The sequence below is a fragment of the Mustela nigripes genome, chromosome 3 (genome assembly GCF_022355385.1).
Source record: "Mustela nigripes isolate SB6536 chromosome 3, MUSNIG.SB6536, whole genome shotgun sequence".
Lineage (NCBI taxonomy): Eukaryota > Metazoa > Chordata > Mammalia > Carnivora > Mustelidae > Mustela > Mustela nigripes.
In genome coordinates this window covers 7061646-7080577 of record NC_081559.1, presented here as the reverse complement: position 1 = coordinate 7080577, position 18932 = coordinate 7061646, and positions in this window count along the sequence as shown.

The following is an 18932-nucleotide window of genomic DNA, read 5'->3' as shown; positions in this document are numbered from 1 at the left end:
TGTAAACTGTGTGCTTATGTATTCAGGGCTTCTGCTCTTCAGCCATTAAAGGAGGATACACTCTATCGCCATCTCATTGGTGGGATGTCAAGATGAGATGAGTCAGAACTCTTTTTTCTTCTTCCATAATATTCACCCATTACATTTTTTAAGTATGGGAATTTACAATTTGTTATAGACATTTCTGATCTTAATAAGGTAGAGAGTCTCCTATGTTAGACACATAGTCTGGGATCCATATTTTTGGAAGAAATTATATAAATTAAAAAAGTAGCGATTGAATGGTTTTATCTTTTGGATGTGGTGTGCTTTATCAATCTTGAACCACGTTGCTGAAGTCCCATTTTACTCTGAGGTCTTCCTGGGTCGTGCCATTGTTTTAGAGACTTGAATAAATCTGTATGCCTGGGATTCATTCAGTGCTTCAGTGTTGCTCTTTTTTACTTTTTCTTGGCAGTTTTCTCTTTTTTTGATATATAGTACACATTTTGCCTTGGTTTGAAACTATTTGTGGAAATATACTTTTCCTTCTCCCATCAAATGGTTGGGTAAAATCCCTATTATTCCATTTTCCTGTGAAAATTACCTGCTATTTATTTCACATTCTCTGTTTATCTGTTCACTTCTTTGCTTGTGGTTGATGACTAATAAAAAGCAAAAGGGGGAATGACATCACCAAGATAGTGACATGGTTGTTCCTGACTTTGCTCCACATCACAAGAAGAACAAATAACAACTGTTCAACAGCAAGATACCACTGAGAGAACCCTAGAACAGAGGTGAGGCTGAAGCAACCTTTGCACTTCAGAGACCAAGACAGACTGCATTAGAAGGGTAAGAGAAGGGGCCGTATGTTGACTGCTTTCCTCCAATGCGGAGGATCAGAGCCCCTACTCTGATCTCACACCACAGGGATTATAGGGAAATCTGTAGGGCACAACCCCTGGGAATCTAAGTGTGATTCTAAGAAGAATATAAGAGGAAAGGGTCTTACAATACCAGCACACAAATCTTGGCAGATTGAGTTCTTAACTGCTCTGCCCAAGTGGTAACCCCATCCAGCAGATTTGTACATCTGCAGAACCAAGGTAGGGGTACACAATGACCAGAGCACTTGGCAGGTACAGAATGGCCAAGAGCATATCGTCAGACAAAAACTTTTACTGGTCCTCAAGCCCAATTTGCTGATGTCTAGCTATGCTACCCAGTCGCAGTCCCAGCCTCTGTAGAGAATGTCTTCTATCACCGTTTGAGAGAAAGACTGGAACCAGTGCAGCACAGTGTTACTGCATCTGAGAAATGGATGGGCAGAACTAATAGCCCCCAGAGCAAAGACAGTGCCAGAATGGAACATTCCCATGCTACAAAGGCTGGGGGATTAATTCACAGCCAAGGCTCAAGGTAAGTTTTGGACCCTCTATACCACAGAACGTGTTTGGGAAATTGAGAGTAGCCTGGAGTAGCCCCTTCTCTTCCTGCACAGGCAAGGACCTGAATCAAAGCCCCACCGGCTATGGAGAGTGTCTTCTGGCCCCATCAGACCAGAAGCCCTGGAAGCAACTTCTAGAAGCTGTGTAGCCTAATGGCATTCTAACCAAGAGACAGTTAGGTAGAGCTGGTAGTTTGCAGAACAAAGCCACTGGCCCTGTCAGGTCAAGGAACTTGTCCATTTGCTTCAGTTAAGACAGCAAAGAGCTTTACCAGTTTAGAATGGGTTCTCCCACTGTACTGGGGAGGAAATCTAATTCATAGTTCTGCTTATTACTGAAAGCAGCCTTCATCCTGTCTAACCAGGGAACATAACCAGAGCACACAGGAAGCTGCATGGCCCATTTAATAGTCATAAGTACAGTGGCACTTGAATAAAGGGCTCAGCCCATGGCTTCCCCATCTGCAAAACAAAACCAACGGTGTCATCTAACTAGTAAAGTCTGTGCACTCCGGCCTGATTTGGGTACCAAGCAAGGGCTGTACAGGCCCTGGGTCCTTTCCTGCTGTCCTGCCAGAGCTGGGAAGCTATTTTTTTGCCCCAATTATTACTGAATACAGTACCCAGTCCTGACCACCTATTAATCCAGGAAACTGCAAAACCAATCCTACAGCTTTATTTAGGTAGGGAATCAAGCCAGTGGTCCTCCCCACTCCCCCAAAGGTTTTATTTATTTGTGAGAGAGAGAGAGCAAGAGACAGAGAGTGAGAGAGCGCAGACATCAGCGGGGGTGGGGGGGTAGAGTCCCCACTGACTAGTACCCCTGGTGTGGAGCTTAATCCCAGGACCTGAGATTATGACCTGAGAAAAAGGCAGGTGCCTAACCGGGTGCCCCAAGCCAGCAGTCTTATTTAACTGCCATCGTGTCCTTGTCCTCCGAGCCCTAACAGTTGCCTCACCCCAAAATAGTCCATAATAGGTTCTAACTGCACAAGAGCATTAGCAGCAGACAGAGCCAGAAGCCCAAACTGAGCCGACTGGTGAACTGTCTCTGCCAAAGCAAACCTGTAAAGCTTGAGAAGGGAACCCAATGACTCAGATGTGCAGATAGAAACAAGGAATCACGGATCATGAAAAGTCAGGTAAATCCGACCCCTCGAAAGGAAACTAATAAAACTCCAAAAGCTAACCCTAAAGAAATGGAGATCTCTGGACTGTTGAAGAATTTAGAATAATCCTCTCAAGAAAGCTTAATGAACCAAAAGAAAACACAGATACGAAACTAAACAAAATTAGGAAAATAATACATGAACAAAATGAGAAGTTTGATAAGGAAATAAAAGCCATCAAAAACAAAAACAGAAATCCTAGATTTACAAATATAACTGAACTGAAGATTTTCATGGAGAGTTTCAAAATATAATCAATCCTGAATACGATGGAACCAGCAATATGGAAAATTGGACATTAGAAATTAGAGGAGCAAAAAGAAAAAGAATGAAAAAGAATAAGGAAAGCCTATAGGAATTATGGGACACAATGAAAAGAAACAATATTTGCATTGTGGGAATTTCAGAAGGAAAAGAGAAAAAGAAAGGAACAGAACATATACTGAATCCAATGATGGTTGAAAACTTTCCAAAACTGGGGAAGGAAACGGACATCCAGATCCTTGGGGTCTCAAAGATCCCAAATAGGTTGAAGCAAAGTAGGGCTATACCGAAATATATTATAGTTAAACTGTCAAAAGTCAAAATCAAAGAAAGAAGCTTAAGAACATCAAGAGAAAAGACAGAAGTTACATAGAAAGGCACCCCCAGAAGGCCTTTGGTGGATTACTCCGAAATTTTTCAGGCCAGGAGAGAATGGGATGGTATCCTCAAAACACTGAAAAATAACTGTTAACCAAGTGTTCTATACCACGTAAAGTTGTCCTTCAGAAAAAAGGAGGGATAAAGACTTTGCTAAACAAATAAATGCTGAGGAAGTTCTTTATCGTTAGATCTGCCTTACAAGAAATAATAAGGGGATTTCTTTAAGGGAGGTAAAATAATGCTAATTAACATTATAAAAAACATAAAAAGGTAGTGTGTCACTGGTAATAATAAATATGTAGTCATGGTTAGATTCTGCAATATGGCAATAATGTGGTATAATTCATGTACAACCTTAGTGTAAAAGTTAAAAAAATAGTAAAAAAACCATAAATACAATAATTTGTTATTGTTAGTACAATAGAAAGGATATGTAAATTGTAACAGCAATAACCTAAAATGTGAGGAGGAGGAAAAGTAAAAAAAATATAAATTTTATGAATTCTATTGAATTAATTTGCTATCACTTTAAAATTGGGTGTTACAAGTTTAAGATATTTTATGTAAGCCTCATGGCAAACACCTGAGAAAATCCTATATTAATTACACAAAGAAATACAATAAGAAGTTAAAGCATACTGATACCAAAAGACATCAAAACACATAAAAAGGTAGCAGGATGGGGCAGCTGGGTGGGTGCAGCTGGTTGGGCCTCTGACTCTTGCTTTTGGCTCAGCTTGTGATTTCAGAGGGATTGAGCCTTGAGCTGGCCTCTGAGTTCAGGGCATAGTCCCCGCCATGATTCTCTCTCTCTGCCCCTCCTGCTTGTGCGCTGTGTCTCTCTCAAACGAATCTTAAATGTAAAAAGGTAGCAGGATAAGAAACAAAGAACAAAGGTTCTATAAAACAACCAAGGAAACAATTAACAAAATGGTAATAGTAAACCTATCAATGGTTACATTTCTATCGATAGGTTAGTTTAATATAAACAGATTAAATTCTATAATCTAAAGTCATAAAATGGATGAAGGATTTAAGAAAACAAACAAGGAAACCAAGATCCAACAGTATACTACCTACAACAGACTTACTTTGGCCTTTTAACAATAGACACAGGAGCACCTGGGTGCTGCAGTTCATTAAGCATCTGACTCTTGGTTTCAGCTCAGGTCATAATCTCAGAGTCCGGAGATTGAGCCCTACTTTGGGCTCAATGTTCAGTGCTCAGCAAGGAGTCCACTTGAGATTCTCTCCCTCTCCGTCTGTCATCCTCCGTGCACTCTCTCTTAAATAAATAGATCATTAAAAAATGCATTACTTATAAAAATAGTAAAGATAAACACAGACGATGGGTGAAGACATGGAAAAAGACATTACAAGAAATTTGTAACAATAGTTAAGGAAAAACAGGGGTAGGTATACTTATGTCAAACAAAATAGACTTTCAAGTAAGAGTCTTTAAAAAGAGACAAAGACCATTATATAATGACAAAGGGGTCCTTACATCAAGATGATAATACGGTTATAAATAACATGGGCTTAGCATTGGAACACCTAAATATGTAAAGCAAAAAAAAAAAAAAAAAAAAAAAAAAAAAAAAAAAAAAAAAAAAAAAACCTCAGAACTGAAGGAGAAATAAACATTAATATAGAAATAGTTGGAAACTTTAATCCCCTGCTCTCAAGAATGGACAGATCATTCAGACAAAGAATCAACAAGGAAACAGCAGATTTGAACAATGATATGGACCAAATGAACCAAACCAACATATACTGGACATTCTATTCAACAACAGCAGAATACACATTTGTCTTAAGGCACATAGAATATTTTTTAGGATTGACCATATTTTAGTCCATAAAACAAGTGTAAGCAAATTCAAGAAGATTGAAATAATATCAAATATCTTCTCTCAGCACAGTGGCATAAAACTAGAAATTAGTAATAAGTGGAAGACTGGGAAACTTATAAGCGCATGGAAATTGAATAACACTCTCCCAACCAACCAGTGAATCAAAAAGAAATTAGAGGGGAAAAAAGGTTTCTTTATATAACATAGAATGGGAACACAACATATCAGAATTTGTGAGATATAGAAAAACTGTTATAAGAAAGAATTTTATAGCAATAAACACCTATCTTAAGAAGTAGTAAAGATCTCAAATAAACAAACGAGCTCTACACCTTCAGGAAGGAGAAAAAGAAGAGAAAACAGAGCTCAGAGTTAACAGAAGAAAAGAATAATAAAGGCTAGAACAGAAGTAAATGAAATAGAAAAACAATAGAAAGAATTAACGAAACTAATTGGTTCTTTGAAATGATAAACAAAGTTGACAAGCCCTTAGCTAGCCTAACAAAGAAGATAAAATAAAGGACACAAATCCACAAAATTATAAATAAAAAGGAGACATTAAAATTGATACCACAGAAGTTTGAAGGATCATAGGAGGCCACTCAGAACAACTACACGCTAATAAACAGGACAACCTATCAGAAATGAAATAATTCTTTGAAATGTACAATTTACCAAGACTGAATTGGGAAGAAATAGAAAATCTGAGTAGAATAATTACTGGTAAGGAGATTGAATCAGTAATCAAAAATCTCCCAACAAAGAAAAGCTCAAATCAAGATGACGTCACTGATTTTTTTAAAATAAATATTTAAAGAATTAATACCCATCCTTCTCATATCCTTAAAAAAAAGAAAAAAAAAAAAGGAAAAGGAACAAACACTATCAATCTCATTCTATAAGGCCAGCATTATTCGGACACCAAAAGTAGAAAAGGACACTGTTAAAGAAAATGAAACTATGGGTCCATATCTCCAGTGGATATAGATATGAAAATTATCAGTAAAATACCAGCCAACCAAATTCAGTAGCGCATTTAAAGGATCACACAACATGAACAAGTGGGTTTATCCCTGAGGTGCAAAAACGGTTTAACATACATAAGTCAATCAGTATGCTGCATCACATCAACAGAATAAAAGAAAAGAATCATCATTTCAAAAGATGCAGAAAAAAAACATTTAAAAAGTAAATTTCCTTTTATGATAAAAAACTTTTTTTAGAAGATTTTATTTATGTATTTGACAGAGACGCAGTGAGAGCAAATACAAGCAGGGAGAGTGGGAGAGGGAGAAGCCGGCTTCCTGCTGAGAGGGAATCTGATCTGATGCGGGGGCTCCATCCCAGGACCCCGGGATCATAATCTGAGCCAAAGGCAGATGCTTAACAACTGAGCTGCCCAGGCGTCCCTATGATAACAACTTTTAACAGATTTAGGCATAGAAAGAACGTATGTCAATTGTGCCTAAATGCCAACCTGAAATTAAATATATTTGCCAATTTGGGCAAGTCATGTAACCCCTATGTAATTTATTTGGGATTTATCAAATGAATGAGATGAACCAGACATTCTCTAATTCTGCTATCATAATCCTATTTCTCTCATGAAGCCTGTGTTTATATGGATGTCCAGGACACAGAACGGAACAGATGTTTTCAAATAACTTCGACTTTTTCCTTTTATTTATTCTTACATACTACTCTTTGATATATATCTAATACTCAGAATCTAACAATTTGGAAGGGAGAATAGTCTTCAGTCTTCATATCCATTCATTAATCAGTGAGATATTTGCCTTTCTGCTCAATTCAATATTCTTCATATAAAGTCCATAATTATTTTCCTATTCCTTTTTTTCAAGCTCTTTCTCCTACAATACCTCCTTCCTATGTCAGTAAGGACTGTCCTATGACATCCTTTAGAACAAGTCAAGAATTTCACCTTAGCAAGATTTGTTAGCTTGTATAATTGTGAATAACTCTTAGAAATAATGTATTTACAATTTCTTAAGCCATTTATAATTTCATTCTAATTAGTCTACATTAAAGAAGAATCACTGCATTTCATAGCACAGCCAGAGGATGACTGAACGCATCCTAATGAAACATTGAAATGCTGTGGTAATACAAAGGCTTTCATTGCACCCATGCTATAATTATAGTTCCTTTCGATTTAATCTAGTGCAATCATAATAATTAGATGTTATTGACTAAATTTGCTATTTGCAATTTGAGATAGATATTAATGCAGTGACCAATTTTACTACACACTTGTTTCAGTGTAAGATCTATAGCAAATAAAGACAAAATATAATTTACCTGTAAGGTTTATATTTGAGCTTCATTTAAAAACTGTTTCCTCATTAAACCAAATAAATTGATAGGTTATTAGTTATGTAGGTATAAATATGGTCAGAATTTTATTCTTCACATTATGAAAAATTGCATAAAATGTTTTTACATCTCTGGACATATATAGTATGATTTTAATATCTCTAGAGAGAGAGAAATTAAAATCTCTTTTTTAGAGAGAGAGAGAGAGAGAGTATGTGTGCAGGCAGGGAGGGACAGACAGAGGGAGAGGGAGAGAGGAAAATCTTTAGCAGGCTCCCTGCCCAGCATGAACCTGATGTGGGCTCCATCTCAAAACCTTGAGATCATGACCTGAACCAAAATTAAGAGTGTTAGATGCTTAACTGACTGAGTCAGAGACACCTGTATAGTATGATTTTTAAAAAGCAGAAGAGGGGTGCCTGGGTGGCTCAGTGGGTTAAAGCCTCTGCCTTTGTCTCAGGTCCTGATCCCAGAGTCCTGGGATCGAGCCCCGCGTCGGGCTCTCTGCTCCGTGGGGAGCCTGCTTGCTCCTCTCTCTCCCTGCCTGCCTCTCTACTTGTGACCTCTGTCATAAATAAATAAAATCTTTAAAAAAAAATTTTTTTTTAAGCAGAAGAAATAGCCTAAAAAATTCAAGGGAGCTGGGGAGAGAGAAGGAAGGGAAGAGAGAGAGGCAGGAAGGAAGGAAGGGAAATTTAAAGGGAAATAAAAGTCGAAAGAGAAGGCAGGAAAGAGAAAAAGAAGACTGAACAAATGAAGGAGGAAAGGAAGAAGGCTCTGTTCTAGGTTCTTTCATGAAAGCTAATGTATTTAATTGTGCAAAGTGAACCTGATTGTCTTATTTTTACATTTGGGAAACAGAGTAATTCAAGGGGCAGTGAGAATTGTGACTCCCATCCACGGTGGAATTGTGGGTTCTCTCTCCAACACAAAGTTTAGTAAATACTATCTTTCCTTCAGTGTGTCCCTTAATGAGGAAAAGATCAAAATGCCAAGGTAAAATGTGGAATAAAATTAGGAGGAAAAATGTTGAAAACAGTGCCCTGACCTTACTTGCAGGTCAAGATTGAACAAATATCTTTTTTTTTTTATTTGAATGATATAATTTTTTATTTTTTATAAACATGTATTTTTATCCCCAGTGGTACAGGTCTGTGAATCACCAGGTTTACACACTTCACAGCACTCACCAAAGCACATACCCTCCCCAATGTCCATAATACCACCCCCTTCTCCCAAACCCCCTCCCCCCAGCAACCCTCAGTTTGTTTTGTGAGATTAAGAGTCACTTATGGTTTGTCTCCCTCCCAATCCCATCTTCCTTCATTTATTCTTCTCATACCCACTTAAGCCCCCATGTTGCAACACCACTTCCTCATATCAGGGAGATCATATGATAGTTGTCTTTCTCCGCCTGACTTATTTCGCTAAGCATGATACGCTCTAGTTCCATCCATGTTGTCGCAAATGGCAAGATTTCATTTCTTTTGATGGCTGCATAGTATTCCATTGTGTATATATACCACATCTTCTTGATCCATTCATCTGTTGATGGACATCTAGGTTCTTTCCATAGTTTGGCTATTGTGGACATTGCTGCTATAAACATTCGAGTACACGTGCCCCTTTGGATCACTACGTTTGTATCTTTAGGGTAAATACCCAATAGTGCAATTGCTGGGTCATAGGGCAGTTCTATTTTCAACATTTTGAGGAATCTCCATGCTCCTAAAACTGTTTCAAAAAATAGAAATGGAAGGAAAACTTCCAAACTCATTTTATGAGGCCAGCATCACCTTGATCCCAAAACCAGACAAGGATCCCACCAAAAAAGAGAGCTATAGACCAATATCCTTGATGAACACAGATGCAAAAATACTCAACAAAATACTAGCCAATAGGATTCAACAGTACATTAAAAAGATTATTCACCACGACCAAGTGGGATTTATTCCAGGGCTGCAAGTTTGGTTCAACATCCGCAAATCAGTCAATGTGATACAACACATCAATAAAAGTAAGAACAAGAACCATATGATACTCTCAATAGATGCTGAAAAAGCATTTGACAAAGTACAACATCCCTTCCTGATCAAAACTCTTCAAAGTGTAGGGATAGAGGGCACATACCTCAATATCATCAAAGCCATCTATGAAAAACCCACCGCAAATATCATTCTCAATGGAGAAAAACTGAAAGCTTTTCCGCTAAGGTCAGGAACACGGCAGGGATGTCCATTATCACCACTGCTATTCAACATAGTACTAGAAGTCCTAGCCTCAGCAATCAGACAACAAAAGGAAATTAAAGGCATCCAAATCGGCAATGAACAAATATCTTAATTAAACTCAGTTAGACCAAGATGAGTATAAAAGTTTTCATACACATGAGTTTGTATTAGAAGCAAAGTCTCTTTGGTGTCAGTGCCTTAAATCTTATTTTCTACCTTTCATTAGGTCATCTCTGACCTCAGCCTCTGCCTTGCCCCAAGACCATGCTTGTGTCATAGTAGCGGTGATAAAGAAGCTGGGCTAGGATATTCATATTCTTTCTCTTATTCTCTTTTAGGTGGGGAAGGGGTTATGCTAGAATAGTGAGATGAAGGGTTACAGTACAGACATGATGTGGAGCTATATTTATCTCCCCATTTAATATTTCAAAACTATAGTGTTTATCTGAATGGCCACAGAGCTTGGGCAGTAAAGACCCACTGCAGGATAGAAAACCCTTCTCCTTTCAAACTGTGTGAGTTTTTAAAATAATTTCCTAAGAAGAAGTTCAAAGTTTTTTTTTTTTTTAAGATTTTTTGTGTTTTAGATTTTCTAGATTTTTAAGATTTTATTTATGAGAGAGAGAGAGAGAGAATACAAGCAGAGGGTAGAGGGAGAAGCAGGCTCCCCACTGAGCAGGGAGTCTGACAGGGAACTTGACCCTGGAATCATGACCTGAGCTGAAGGCAGACATTTAACCGACTGAGCCACACAGGTGCTCCAAGTTCAGAGCTTTCAGTGACTCTTAAAAACAAGCAAACAGAAACAAGCATCATTTGGAGGAGCATAATACATTGACAGAAAGAGTAGTTGGGGAGTTTGTGAATAGATTTCCTGAGGAGAGTTACTTCACCAAAGAGAGAAAAGTAGAGGGTGCTGCTTCCTTTATCTCAAGTGTAGATAAAATGAGTTCCAACAGGATGACCTGGGGAATTTGAGATGTTCTCTGATTTGGGAGACTTCATAGACTTGTGTCTGACTCACTCCTGCGGGTAATAAGGAGAGTGAGCAATGGGTCGGGAAATCACAGCTCTCCCACCAAGGGCTGGACAGGAAGTGCTGAGTTATGGATTCTATGTGGCTGTCTCTGGGGAGAGAAATGGTTTGGGGCTATATTAAATCTTCACCAAAGAGATCTTCTAAAGGGTGAAGAGTCTTTAACAAGGAGAGTCCAGAATAGCGTGGATCCCCATATTGAGGAAAACATGAGGACGATGGGAGGCACCCCCGGAACAAGAGCCGTAGTCTATTTAGGAAAGTAGCACCCCCCAGCCATGTGAGAACTTTCGTGTCCTATCTCTAGCTGCTCCCTTCCTTTACCCCACTGTGGATCCAAACCACAGCTCAGGTGGTGAATACAAAATGGAAGTTGAAAGAACAAGAAGCCATAGTCTTTTGTCCCAAAGTAGCTCGTCAGCCAAATACTGACCATTGCTGGGACAAAGTGAGTGGCTTTCAGCACTGGGTAAAAATCGACTGATATCTTGGACTGGGCCATTTTAAATGCCGATTTACTTTTTACTGTCTATCTTATAGAGCCTGTGGACCTGTGTATTGTTAAGAGTGCACATAAAATAATCCTAGAGCTTGAAGAACTTTAGTAGCAGGGAAAAGCTTTCTCCATTGCATTAACTACAAATGGACAGTAGAGAGTTTGATGAGATCCCACACATGATGTTTATTCCTAACAGTAGGCACACTAATATTCCTAAAGGTAAAATTTTTATTAGTAAAATACCATACTATTATATGAATGATTCAAATAATTCAACATATCTGTATTTTGTCGTATGACTTAAATATTGAGATAGATGAAAGTGGTTTGCCTGCCATGTTATAGACATTGTCTAAATTGGCAGCGTGTACCTTGTGACGACTACATAATGTATGAAGCTGGTCTTGCGTCACTCCAGTTTTATCATTGTTAGGGTGTTTTTGTTTTTTGCTTTTGGTCTTTTTTAACTTTCATGTCTCCCGTGAATACCTGATCAAGGTAGCTTGACTTTGCGTTCATTGTAACATAGGCTAGGTAGGGCTCCCTTGCTTTTTAGGTGTCATATTTCTCTCCTCCCCTTTGAATGTATCTATGCCTCATTAATTTAAAATTGCTCTCCCTTTTATATCCAGTATTAGAAATTAACCTGAAATACTAGGAGATTAGTCAAATTATAAGGAGATATTTAAAAGGCAGGCATGAGTTCTTCCCAATAATTTCCGAAGGAAGACAGCCTAAGTCCTCAAGTAGTTACACCACATTAAAGAGTTATAAATAGTTTTACCTTCTTTATCTTGTAATATGTGTGATAAATGTTTAAATATTTTATGTATGCACAAAGACACACACATATATATGTATATTTCAGAAATTTCAATAGGCTATGCTATCTACTCAAAATGTTGATTACTAGAAGAAGTATTGATGAGAATAGATCTCATATGTAACATTTATTATAATCTTTTGCAAGATGCAGACGATTATGCAGGTTTGCATTTTGGACTTTCGTGAAAGAACATTTTCTTATTTTAAGCCTTTAAAATGAATAGCACATAGTCTTGAAATCCAAATTCTATATGGTTTGAAAGGAAAGAAGTCTAATTCATGGTTTTTGAAATAATTTTCCATTGAACTGAAAAAACATCTTTTAGGAAACATAAAAAGTCTTATTATGCAATGGAAGTATATCCATACAGATATACAGATATACACACAAATATACAGAAGTGATTTGCTCAACATATTTTTTAAAACTCTTTGTGCAAATAGCCAACTTTTTATCTTCACATAAATGTTAAAATACATAATTGGGAATTCTCTTACTGTGTAAGAAAATTTACTAAACAAGAATAAAAACATATCTTACTGAACTTGTACCCCATGTGACTGTCATATAAACTGTGGTTAAAAAAGAAAGGCACTCAATGGAGTCTTTCATAAACATTATTGGTACTACCTAAGGGCATTTCAAATGAAAATGAGAGTGAATATTCCTTTAAAAAATTATCCTAATATTTACAGTATTTTTTAATACTTAAATTATTAATTCTTAAAATTTATTTTTGTGGTGAAACAGGTATTTAAAAACATATAAACAAATTTGTTTGTTAATTTGTTTTTATAGAAAACTAAAAAAATGCATATTTGGTAGGAAGAGCAAGTTTGTATAGAAAATTAAGTTACAGAAACTGAGAGACTGAAGTGTAGGACTTTTCCCAGACTTTTCATTTTTATTTTCCTCCTTTGTTCCCCACACCCTGTAATATACTCCGGGCCTTCAGTCAATGAGGCTTAGAAGGGATTTCTTAGATGAAAAAGAGATCTACGCATTAGCTTTAATTTTATCTCTAGTGCTCGCCGATCCACAGAACAAATATTAACTCCTCTGGAGATGCCAAGCATATGAAAAGAAAGCCCTCCTAAATTATATTATGTACTCACACAATTTTTAATCAGACTGTGTGAGAAATTAGAAACACATCACATTACAGAATGATAGGCATATTTATACTCGTTTTCTTGGGAGAATCTCTTATTTTAAAGTTGTTGTCGATGTTCGGATTTTAGTTACAGCTCCCAAAATTCACATGCAAAGTTTAAATTTGACCCAAATATCACATGTGCAGAACAGAATGTATTTTGTGCAAATATTTCTGCAATTACTATTCTTTGGCGTCAAATAACAAAAAATGTAAAAATCAACTATTTTGGCCTTCTGCCTCCATAGAATGAAAATATTTTGTGCACATGTTCATATACACAAAGATTAAAAGAATGTGTTTTATATTTGATTTCAGCCAAAATTTGTACTACTTCATTAACATTGATGTAAGCCCTAGATCAGTACTGAACTGTCTGAATGTTTACCAACTTCCTGCTTGACTTTTCATGCACCAAATATCTGAAAAAAACAATAGTGAGTTGAATGACATAAAGGTGGAGTTAAAAGCTGTATTTAGGGTCAGAATTGTAGAGGTGATCAACTAGTTTGTATTCATTTTAAGTTATCACAGGTGTCAGGTATTTTAATAATTAATGTCATTTATTCATTACATCATAATGTTTATTAAGTGCCTATTCCAACTGAGCCAACCCTACAGGTACAGAAGTGTCCACAACATACAGTTTTAGCTTCATGTTGTTGACAGCGGTTTTGTACTCAATGGTTATAATCCAGTTTGATACCTGTTGCCACAAGAACAGAAGATGCGATATAGGCATATTGACATATAGATCAGGCATCTACGAGTCTCACTGAAATGTCCATTTTTACTTTGGACATATTGACTGATGTAGACATTTCTACTTTGTATTTATCACCTCTGTACTTTCTTGTAATCTCTAGAGATTCTCAAAAATATATTGAATTTTGTGGAATATCGGTTATAATCCCTAATGCTTATTTAGCATTTAATTTTTTTTCTAAAAAATTGTCTATACTTAGTTGTCTGTACCAAGGCAGTTCACTAACATCAGAACCACATCAAGAAACCACAATCTGATCGATTCAATAAGCACTAAGATCCCCTGAAGAGCAAGTAAGAATGCCAGGTCTTTAAACAGTTTGAGTAAATATGAATTTTAGACATGCTAACTTAGAGTTGGAATATACTATTTGGTCATTGGCTGTACCTATAAGTTTCGAAATCTTCTAATTTAGATTCTAAAGGAATGTTATTACCATTGTTTCAATAATTTTTATTTAAATTTTCTATGTGTCTGATTTTAAATCATTTCGTAAAAACTGTCAAAGACAGGAAAATTATGAGGAATTGAATTATATAATAAGACCTAACATTTACTGATTATTTCTACCATGTGCTGGGCACTGCGTTAAGTGCTCTAGATCACTAACTCATCTAATTCTCATGACAGTCCTGCAAAGAAGGACATTTGGAATTACATTCTCATTTTACAAATGAGGAAACTGAGGCAAATGATGATTACATATCTTTTACGGTGTCATGTAACTAGATGGAGCTAAAATAAACCCAGTTAATCTGACCTCACAGGCCGTACTTACGAGCTCCACTACCTCTAATTTGTCTCATAAGAATTTTTCAATTTTCTCAGTATATTACTTTATGTTATAATACAGTCTTCTTTTTGCTATATTTGACATTACATTCATCCATGAAAAAATTGCAAGCATGATACAAATATCAATCAATAAATGAACAGAATCCCAAACCAGCCTGCAGACAGAAGTATTAAAGGAAATGCAAATACTCAGTGCACTGAATATGCCTACTGAATACTCTATTTTACCTTACCTTTGTAGAGTTTGCTTCTTTAAAGATTTATTTCTTTTTAGAGGGAGAGAGAGACAACAGGAATGTGTACATGTGTGACAGAGAGGGGAGGGGCAGCGGAGAGGGAGAGAGAGAATCTCAGCAGACTCCCCACTGAGCACTGAGCACAGCACCAAGGTGGGCCGAACATGAGGCTTGAGGCTGGGCGCCATCTCACAACCCTGAGATCTTGACCTGAGCTGAAACCAAGAGACAGACACTTAACTGACTCAACCACCCAGACGCCCCATGTAGAATTTAAAAACCAATTTAATAAAGGATTTGTTGCCGAGAGCATTAATTATGGTAAGCAGTGTATTGTTTTTCTAATCCAACATGGTGCCTATGTTGAAAAATCTTACATAACATAGGATCTCACTACCTGGACTGACATATCCACTTATTTATTAGTAGGAATCTGTTTCTAAATACATTCTTATAACCCAATTATAATAATAATTCAAATTAATGATATTTATTAAATTTCTTATTTTTCCATTTCTGGTTAATCTACAACTATTATTCACATCATTCAAAATTGTGCTGTGTTCCATGTAGTTTATACACTAATCCTATCTTTATTGATCCTTAATCTCCAGTATGGCAGACTTTGAGCAGTGTGTCTTCCTTTTGCCGAATATGTCCATACTATTGTGCAAGTATAAGCCTGTTTATTCATAATTTCTAGGATTTAGGTACCATAGTTCTACTTTTTAAATTGACCGTTGATTGTAAGACACGTCATTGAGTTAGTAAATACTACTGCACTGAAACTAGCAATGCAAAACCCATTGTTCATGTCTAGTGTATCTCACTACTAAACACTCAGTTTGCCACACACAATCTTGAATATTGGCTAGGCCCCCCCTCTAATTAAGGTATGGAGACTTCAGTGATTTTCCATTAAAGAGCACTGGACAATCAATGAACAAATATGTAGAAAATTAATCTTCTAATTTCTGGTCTATAAAATGAATTTTTAAATAGATTTTGTCTCAAAAACACTGGGAGAGGGGCACCTGGGTGGCTCAGTGGGTTAAGCCTCTGCCTTCGGCCCGGGTCATGATCCCAGGGTCCTGGGATCAAGCCCCGAGTCTGGCTCTTTGCTCAGCAGGGAGCCTGCTACCCTTCCTCTCTCTCTGCCTGCCTCTCTGCCTACTTGTGATCTCTATCTGTCAAATGAATAAAATCTTTAAAAAAAAAAAAAAAAACACTGGGAGAAATGGATAAACAAACATTTGTAACAAGATAAAAAGAAATAGAAATTCCTGGGACTTTCAGATTCAGTAATGTGAACCATGGAGGGCATTCAACCTGCTTCTGTTATTTGCTTTTCTGTTTCTTGTCTTTTAAGCCTATCACCAGCTCATTTAATCACTCTTGCTAGAGTGTATATTTTCGTTACAGTTCCTAATGCTTTTATGCTTGTGACTATAAGCAGGTAAAATTAATGAGTCAAGATTTCAGCTCTGCTCTTTCACATTGGTTAGGACTTTCTTCTTTTGCATGAACCATGGTTAGTCCAGAAAAGTAGCTAAAAACACAAACAAGACATCTCTGCACAAGGACAAGACATCTCTGCACAAGACTCTCCATAGGTCTCTATTCACTGTCTCTATTGGAAACATCCTTCTGTATACATGTTTTATTTTATTTTTAAAATATTTTTTTAAAGATTTTATTTATTTATTTGACAGACAGAGATCACAAGTAGGCAGAGAGGCAGGTAGAGAGGAGGAAGCAGGCTCCCCACTGAGCAGAGAGCCCAATGCGAGGCTCAATCCCAGGACCCTGAGATCATGACCTGAGCCGATGGCAGAGGCTTAGCCCAATGAGCCACCCAGGCGCCCCTATACACGGTATATTTTATTACCACATCTGTGTCTAGCTTCTATCTCTGTGTTGTTGCTGTTGTTGTTGTTGTTTTAAAGATTTTGTTTATACTTTTGAGAGAGAGAGAGACAGAGACAAAAGCACAAGCAGGCGGAGAGGCAGAGGGAAAGGGAGAAGCAGGCTCCTATACATTTATGGTTCAGTTCAGTAGGGCAAGCTCTACTATTCCCCATGGTACTAAATCTAGCAGAAACCCATTGTGTGATCTAAATCTAAAACCTACTTGTGGGGCATCTGGGTGGCTCAGTCTGCTAAGCGCCTGACTATTGGCTTTAGCTCAGGTCATGATCTCGTGGGTCCTGATGTCAAACTCCGTCTAGGGCTCTCCATAGAGAGGGAAGTCTGCTTGAAGATCCCCTACATCGCCCCTCCGTCCATGTGCACACACACTGTCTCAGATAAATAAATATTTTAAAAAATAAAATCTTACTTCCCATTATATGTATATATATATATATATATATATATATATATATATATATATATTTAAGAATGACTACAGTAGTATTATTATAAATACTTCAAGGTATTATGGCCAAAATACAAATGGAATAATGAATTCATAGCCATGATCACAGACTGAAGTTTAGAATTTCAGTTTGATATCACATATTCTATGTCTGAAATATGATGTTGTAAAAAAAGAAAATAACTAAGACTAGCTGCTTAGTAGGAAAAAGAGAATGAGGAAAGATTATTTAAAAAATGAGAAAGAGAGAAAGAAAAATAAAAGAATGAGAGAAAGGAAACAAAATAGTGTACGTTAAGAATGTTAATGGACCATCAGTTTTATTAATTATCAACTACAGATTGCTTACAACAATGTCTGATAATTACTAGAATTGAGATAACATACTATCTTACTGGTTTTGTGTCTTTTCTAGTTAGTAAGCGTTTCCATGAGTTATGTTTTCATGTAGAATGAAAGGAGGAGAAATTATTTATACATTTTGTTTCAAAATATTTTGAAATTGCCAATTCTTTGGAAAACAGTATTTTAAGACTTAAGTAATCACTTCATTGAAAAAAAGAGAAAAGTTTACCCCTGGGGTGCCTGGGCCTGTTAAGTGTCTGCCTTCAGCCCAGGTGGTGATCCTGGAATTCAGGGACTGAGGCCCTAAATGGGCTCCCTGCTCAGCGGGGAGTCTGCTGGAGTCTGCTGCTTCCTCGCCCTCTGCTTCTCCCCCTGGTCATGTGCTGTCTCTTAAAAAATAAATAAAAATAAATTGCACCTATAGTGTTTCTTACAGCCTGTTATTGATATTAAGGGAAATTTTCTTGGGAAAATGGAGTTTGTTTGTTTGTTTCTTTCTTTCTTTCTCTCTTTTTTTCTTTCTTAAAGATTTCATTTCTTTGACAGAGAGAGACACAACAAGAGAGGAAACACAAGCAGGGAGAGTAGGAGAGGGAAAACCGAGCTTCCCACCAAGCAGGGAGCCCAAAGTAGGACTTGATCCCAGGACTCTGGGATCATGACCTAAGCCAAAGGCAGACGCTTAAGGATTGAGCCACCCCAGGCGCTGCTGGAAAATGGAATTTCTTAACATGTGTTGGGAAAGATTATATCTTTCATCTTAAGAAGTCATGTTAATCATTTGGTTAAGGATTAAATGTATCATATTGACTTAATTTTGCAAACAAAGTGTTACTGATTACGTGTTAGTCAAGATGGATAGAATCTTCAGTTGGGGCACATTGTATCTTTTAATAAGATACTACTATTTCCCTTTGCAGTATATCCCTTGTGTCAAATCGACACTATTTCAAGACAATAATTGTGAGGGATAAAGGAAGATGGGAGGGCTGGAGGTTAAGTAGCTTGTTCCCACGCTGGCAGATTGTCCGGAGTGAGATGTAGAATTTGATCGCTGCTCTTTTACAAAGGGGAAGACATAATTACTAACATGGATTATTATGTTCTCTTACAACCCTACGCCTCACAGAAAGTAAGAGAACTGAAATAAATTTACCACATACGATTCAACCCATATTCTTAAAGATGGTTATGAGAGCTTTTTGTTCCACTAGGGGGCAATTTCATATTAGACATTT